Source organism: Schistocerca americana, unplaced genomic scaffold (genome assembly GCF_021461395.2).
Source record: "Schistocerca americana isolate TAMUIC-IGC-003095 unplaced genomic scaffold, iqSchAmer2.1 HiC_scaffold_596, whole genome shotgun sequence".
NCBI classification, from domain to species: domain Eukaryota; kingdom Metazoa; phylum Arthropoda; class Insecta; order Orthoptera; family Acrididae; genus Schistocerca; species Schistocerca americana.
In genome coordinates, this window is record NW_025726342.1 from 10001 (window position 1) to 17500 (window position 7500).

At 54.2% G+C, this 7500-nt stretch overlaps 3 non-coding genes across 3 annotated transcripts in view; all 3 read right to left on the reverse strand.

The window, feature by feature from the left end:
• LOC124587266 overlaps positions 1-220 on the reverse strand; it is a 4222-nt gene extending 4002 nt beyond the window's left edge. The window contains exon 1 of the ribosomal RNA XR_006975388.1: positions 1-220. This exon is cut by the window's left edge and continues 4002 nt beyond it. This is a non-coding gene — a ribosomal RNA (large subunit ribosomal RNA).
• Positions 221-408: 188 nt separating this feature from the next.
• On the reverse strand, positions 409-563 carry LOC124587252. The gene has a single exon (XR_006975375.1). It is a non-coding gene; the product is annotated as a 5.8S ribosomal RNA (ribosomal RNA).
• Positions 564-914: 351 nt separating this feature from the next.
• Positions 915-2824, reverse strand: LOC124587254. Its single transcript, XR_006975377.1, has one exon. It is a non-coding gene; the product is annotated as a small subunit ribosomal RNA (ribosomal RNA).
• Between the last annotated feature and the right edge of the window lie 4676 nt (positions 2825-7500).

Below are 7500 nucleotides of genomic sequence, written 5' to 3' on the forward strand. Positions count from 1 at the left end.
GGCCGTGGCCTCATTCAAGTTGGACTTGGGCTCGGCGCGAGGCGTCGGGGTAGTGGACCCTCCCAAACACCACATGCCACGACAGGCGGCAGCCTGCGGGGTTCGGTGCTGGACTCTTCCCTGTTCGCTCGCCGCTACTGGGGGAATCCTCGTTAGTTTCTTTTCCTCCGCTTAGTAATATGCTTAAATTCAGCGGGTAGTCTCGCCTGCTCTGAGGTCGTTGTACGAGGTGTCGCACGCCACACCGCCAGCCGGCTGTGCACGCTACCGAGTAAGTACCGGTATGCGAACCGCCAGGCGACGGGCGCGCATCGCACGTTTAAGGAGGCGCGGCCGGCCCCACAGGCGGCCGCGACGCTCCCAGGTCTGCGAAGCGGGGCAAACGCCGCGCGCTTCAGTATACGTAGCCGACCCTCAGCCAGACGTGGCCCGGGAACGGAATCCATGGACCGCAATGTGCGTTCGAAACGTCGATGTTCATGTGTCCTGCAGTTCACATGTCGACGCGCAATTTGCTGCGTTCTTCATCGACCCACGAGCCGAGTGATCCACCGTCCTGGGTGATCTTTTCTTAGTTTACACTGTCTCTTTCAAGACAGTTGCATAGGCGGGACGTAGGCGTGTGGCGGCCCCTGTTCAAGCGTTCTGTGTCCAACGGCCTCACGGCCGATGGGCGTCGTACGGCTCCACACCGGAGCGGACAGGCAGTCGGGCGAAAGTCATTCAAAACCGGCGCCAGGCGCCAGGTGCCGCAGGCCAGCCGCTCCAGCGCTTCAGCGCTCGTACCACACAACATTGGCGTTAGTTTTGAGAAGCACGCGTGGTTCCGCACGCGGCGCACGGCTACTGCGAGCCGTACAGGTAGCGTGTTGCGCGACACGACACGCACATCGAAAGACATGCAGTCTAGTCGGTAATGATCCTTCCGCAGGTTCACCTACGGAAACCTTGTTACGACTTTTACTTCCTCTAAATGATCAAGTTTGGTCATCTTTCCGGTAGCATCGGCAACGACAGAGTCAATGCCGCGTACCAGTCCGAAGACCTCACTAAATCATTCAATCGGTAGTAGCGACGGGCGGTGTGTACAAAGGGCAGGGACGTAATCAACGCGAGCTTATGACTCGCGCTTACTGGGAATTCCTCGTTCATGGGGAACAATTGCAAGCCCCAATCCCTAGCACGAAGGAGGTTCAGCGGGTTACCCCGACCTTTCGGCCTAGGAAGACACGCTGATTCCTTCAGTGTAGCGCGCGTGCGGCCCAGAACATCTAAGGGCATCACAGACCTGTTATTGCTCAATCTCGTGCGGCTAGAAGCCGCCTGTCCCTCTAAGAAGAAAAGTAATCGCTGACAGCACGAAGGATGTCACGCGACTAGTTAGCAGGCTAGAGTCTCGTTCGTTATCGGAATTAACCAGACAAATCGCTCCACCAACTAAGAACGGCCATGCACCACCACCCACCGAATCAAGAAAGAGCTATCAATCTGTCAATCCTTCCGGTGTCCGGGCCTGGTGAGGTTTCCCGTGTTGAGTCAAATTAAGCCGCAGGCTCCACTCCTGGTGGTGCCCTTCCGTCAATTCCTTTAAGTTTCAGCTTTGCAACCATACTTCCCCCGGAACCCAAAAGCTTTGGTTTCCCGGAGGCTGCCCGCCGAGTCATCGGAGGAACTGCGGCGGATCGCTGGCTGGCATCGTTTATGGTTAGAACTAGGGCGGTATCTGATCGCCTTCGAACCTCTAACTTTCGTTCTTGATTAATGAAAACATACTTGGCAAATGCTTTCGCTTCTGTTCGTCTTGCGACGATCCAAGAATTTCACCTCTAACGTCGCAATACGAATGCCCCCGCCTGTCCCTATTAATCATTACCTCGGGTTCCGAAAACCAACAAAATAGAACCGAGGTCCTATTCCATTATTCCATGCACACAGTATTCAGGCGGGCTTGCCTGCTTTAAGCACTCTAATTTGTTCAAAGTAAACGTGCCGGCCCACCGAGACACTCACTCAAGAGCACCCTGGTAGGATTGCAACGGGGTCCGCCTCGGGACGCACGAGCACGCACGAGGCGCGTCGCACGCCTTCAGCTCGCCCCACCGGCAGGACGTCCCACGATACATGCCAGTTAAACACCGACGGGCGGTGAACCAACAGCGTGGGACACAAATCCAACTACGAGCTTTTTAACCGCAACAACTTTAATATACGCTATTGGAGCTGGAATTACCGCGGCTGCTGGCACCAGACTTGCCCTCCAATAGATACTCGTTAAAGGATTTAAAGTGTACTCATTCCGATTACGGGGCCTCGGATGAGTCCCGTATCGTTATTTTTCGTCACTACCTCCCCGTGCCGGGAGTGGGTAATTTGCGCGCCTGCTGCCTTCCTTGGATGTGGTAGCCGTTTCTCAGGCTCCCTCTCCGGAATCGAACCCTGATTCCCCGTTACCCGTTACAACCATGGTAGGCGCAGAACCTACCATCGACAGTTGATAAGGCAGACATTTGAAAGATGCGTCGCCGGTACGAGGACCGTGCGATCAGCCCAAAGTTATTCAGAGTCACCAAGGCAAACGGACCGGACGAGCCGACCGATTGGTTTTGATCTAATAAAAGCGTCCCTTCCATCTCTGGTCGGGACTCTGTTTGCATGTATTAGCTCTAGAATTACCACAGTTATCCAAGTAACGTGGGTACGATCTAAGGAACCATAACTGATTTAATGAGCCATTCGCGGTTTCACCTTAATGCGGCTTGTACTGAGACATGCATGGCTTAATCTTTGAGACAAGCATATGACTACTGGCAGGATCAACCAGGGAGCTGCGTCAACTAGAGCTGAGCAGCCGGCCGCCCGGGAGTGTGTCCCGGGGGCCCGCGCGAACACGCAAGCGTCCGCTCAATTATTCTGCAAACAGGAGGAGGCTGAGCTCCCCTGCACAATACACCTCGAAACCCTCTCAGGTCCCGGCGGCGCGCAGCGCCGTCCTAAGTACTTGGTCGGGTTCGAGAGAGGCGCAATCGCCCGGAGTTTGGCGAGTAGACGCTTTAGGTGCGACCACCCGTGCTCCCAACTGAGCTTGCCGCTGCCGACAGAGGCCCGGGAGCGTGCTGTCGTGGCATTGCCGGCGGGAGACAACACGCGCCACCTACGGTGGCCGGCAGCTCCAACGCCAGCGCCACAGAAGGACAAAAGCCCCACTTGGGTGCCGAAGCGAACTCTCCCAGCACAGCGCACGCGCCAACACGTCCGCACAGCTGCGATACAATCCACCTGCGAGAACCGCAGAGGCGACCGAGCAGCAGACGGCGTCGCGGCGCCGAGCGCCGGGCGGCGGCGCATCCTCAGCGCACACAGTCCTCAATCGGACCAGCACACTGCAGATGTCCACCGCGCTTCGCACCGGGCCCGCGAGGACCTACTTTGGCCGCACGGCGCCGCGTGCAGGGTGCGCCGGCGCGCAGCTGCGCCGCCTGCCGCCTCCGTCGGCCGGCGCGCCTGCCACTGGCCGCCCCCACCAGCCGGCTGTAGCGCGTGCACCCACGCACCGCGCGGCCAGCACGCCGGAAGGCCCCCCCTCACCGGCCGGGGACGGTCCCACCCAGCCACCGCCGCGTATCGCTTCACACCCACATGCCATTCACGTTCGTGGGCATGGTGGGTATCGCTGAAACAACCGGTTGGTAGCTCAACCGATCGTCGCCATCACTGATTCACCTCTAGCGAGAACAACCGCACCACAACGGTTTACCAGTTCTTCATTTGCGTAACGTCACCAGCAAACGTAGACGTCCATCGCCATTTGCAAATTCAACGATTGTTGCATGCCTGTGTCAGGTGTCACGACACACTATGTCTGCCCACATACACGCAACAACATGTGCACGCTTCGCGAACACGTGGAAGGTGGCCCCCGTACGTATGCGATGTCCATTGCGCGAACGACTGTCAACCGGCCTCTGTCGCATGTCGCAGATGTGGAACGCAGTGCACCATGCTATCACGGTGTGTGAGAAGAGACGACTACGTCTGACAACACGCGCCACTACATCAACAGACGGCTCATGCTGATCGCCATCCACGGCATACCATACTGCAATCCAGCTCTTATAGGGAGACGACACGTAGCTGAGTGCACAATATTTGGACCGTATGGTTCGCCGTTGTTGGCGCAGTCGTGGTACGGTCACACATGTACCACGATGTATCATTCAGTACATGAGGACCAATGTGCGGTACAGTGTGTGATTTGGACGTACAACATCAGCGGACAGTTGCCACAAGCCGTACCACAACGTAGGCTGTGCTTCGCCATGCGAATGCCAATGAACAACTGCGAAGGGCATTGAGCATGTACGTCCTGCCGCCATCCGCATTACAGTGTATAGCTGCAAGGTGTTTAACATGAAGCGATACTCTGGGGACCGGGCAGTGCGAGTAGCAAACTATATTGCGGGGGTTGCAGTTAGGCAACACTACACTAATTTAACGCGTCGTATGACAATTACAGAGCAGGTTAAGGCCCAACGTGTGTTGGGTTAAGGCCCAACGTGTGTTGGGTTAAGGCCCAACGTGTGTTGGGTTAAGGCCCAACGTGTGTTGGGTTAAGGCCCAACGTGTGTTGGGTTAAGGCCCAACGTGTGTTGGGTTAAGGCCCAACGTGTGTTGGGTTAAGGCCCAACGTGTGTTGGGTTAAGGCCCAACGTGTGTTGGGTTAAGGCCCAACGTGTGTTGGGTTAAGGCCCAACGTGTGTTGGGTTAAGGCCCAACGTGTGTTGGGTTAAGGCCCAACGTGTGTTGGGTTAAGGCCCAACGTGTGTTGGGTTAAGGCCCAACGTGTGTTGGGTTAAGGCCCAACGTGTGTTGGGTTAAGGCCCAACGTGTGTTGGGTTAAGGCCCAACGTGTGTTGGGTTAAGGCGCAACATAGGTTAGGTTAAGGCGCAACATAGGTTAGGTTAAGGCGCAACATAGGTTAGGTTAAGGCGCAACATAGGTTAGGTTAAGGCGCAACATAGGTTAGGTTAAGGCGCAACATAGGTTAGGTTACGGCGCAACATAGGTTAGGTTAAGGCGCAACATAGGTTAGGTTAAGGCGCAACATAGGTTAGGTTACGGCGCAACATAGGTTAGGTTAAGGCGCAACATAGGTTAGGTTAAGGCGCAACATAGGTTAGGTTAAGGCGCAACATAGGTTAGGTTAAGGCGCAACATAGGTTAGGTTAAGGCGCAACATAGGTTAGGTTAAGGCGCAACATAGGTTAGGTTAAGGCGCAACATAGGTTAGGTTAAGGCGCAACATAGGTTAGGTTAAGGCGCAACATAGGTTAGGTTAAGGCGCAACATAGGTTAGGTTAAGGCGCAACATAGGTTAGGTTAAGGCGCAACATAGGTTAGGTTATGGCGCAACATAGGTTAGGTTACGGCGCAACATAGGTTAGGTTAAGGCGCAACATAGGTTAGGTTAAGGCGCAACATAGGTTAGGTTAAGGCGCAACATAGGTTAGGTTAAGGCGCAACATAGGTTAGGTTAAGGCGCAACATAGGTTAGGTTAAGGCGCAACATAGGTTAGGTTAAGGCGCAACATAGGTTAGGTTAAGGCGCAACATGGGTTAGGTTAAGGCGCAACATGGGTTAGGTTAAGGCGCAACATGGGTTAGGTTAAGGCGCAACATGGGTTAGGTTAAGGCGCAACATGGGTTAGGTTAAGGCGCAACATGGGTTAGGTTAAGGCGCAACATGGGTTAGGTTAAGGCGCAACATGGGTTAGGTTAAGGCGCAACATGGGTTAGGTTAAGGCGCAACATGGGTTAGGTTAAGGCGCAACATGGGTTAGGTTAAGGCGCAACATGGGTTAGGTTAAGGTACAATATGGGTTAGGTTAAGGTACAATATGGGTTAGGTTAAGGTACAATATGGGTTAGGTTAAGGTACAATATGGGTTAGGTTAAGGTACAATATGGGTTAGGTTAAGGTACAATATGGGTTAGGTTAAGGTACAATATGGGTTAGGTTAAGGTACAATATGGGTTAGGTTAAGGTACAATATGGGTTAGGTTAAGGTACAATACGGGTTAGGTTAAGGTACAATACGGGTTAGGTTAAGGTACAATACGGGTTAGGTTAAGGTACAATACGGGTTAGGTTAAGGTACAATACGGGTTAGGTTAAGGTACAATACGGGTTAGGTTAAGGCACTTGGGGGGGGGGGGGGGCCCGGTTTGTTGATTGTGATTATCGTAAGTAAATGACTGCGGCATCATCTGATTTGCCACGTCAGGGTGCACCTTTGGCTCATAACAGGCGGCGCTCTGATTCCATGCTTGTGGCAGACCTGTGTCTTTCATTCCTGCCATTGTTTGTGTGGTGTGACAGGAGGCAGTATTGTGATGTTGGGTGCACCCCTGTCTGGGACATGTGTGGGTGTTGGTGGCTTAGCTGAGCAATGGTGGTTGTCGGAAGGGTGGGATATTCTGTTTTCCGAGTGGACCTCCCGGTCTGGTTATGATAGTGTGGATTGTCTAATGTGGCAGAGAGGATGCACTGGGTGTTGTTCCATGCTGGTGCTTACATATTGTCTGTGTGCCTGTTACAGGCAGAGAGTAGTGCGTGATAAGAGTGTCTGGCTGACGTGTGATTGTGAGCAGAGTCTTTCAGCATGTATACGGACAGGTCTATACATTATCTGTATTCTGATGGCTCTATCTATTACTAATCAGCGCCGTGTATACGTTTAATCCGGTTCCAGTCGAAACTATTGTATCTCTGTACATTAGTGACACGGCGAGCCCGCTATGTAGTTACTCGTCTCGGCAGCTTCCACCGGTGTATGGCAAATGATTATAAGGAATCAGTCTAGTCGTCAATACCGATAGTCTGACGTCACATGTCTGGGGTGGGGGACGCTGCGCCCTTCCGGTGGGTCATGGCCTAGGAAGACTCTTCCCACGCAGGGGGGCTTGGACTGTCATTGACTCTTCCGAGTAATATACTTGCCGTACGTTTTTGCGACTGCGAGTGCAACGCTCACCGGTACCGACATGGATGGAGCGCCTCCTAGCTGCCGCTGAGCATCTGCATTCGTACAGCGAGCAACGCGATCGCGTCTGTAGCTCGTACGTGGTACAGCTCGCAGCTCATGTATATGGACAGCGGGAATGTCGCATATTGGACATAACTCTTCATGAAACGCACGTTATAGGGGTGGATTGCACATTGCGAGTGCGAGCAAAGTCCGCCGTTCATCCGCTGGAGTTGCGAGTTGGGCGGTTGGGGTGGGGCACGAACGGGTGCAGGTGGAGTGATTGCCGGTCCACGACTTCGTGCGGCAGAGGCGCTGGCGTTGGGGTGGGGTCGAAAGAAGGGCACTGTGGGCCCATCGCTGTCTTAGTCGGCTTGGCGTCTCATAGATGACGGTATCGTCGTTGCAGGAGGTCATGTTGCGGGAGACCTACAGATGGCGGTATGTTTTGCGGTGCGCTCGACATGGCGGACGTAG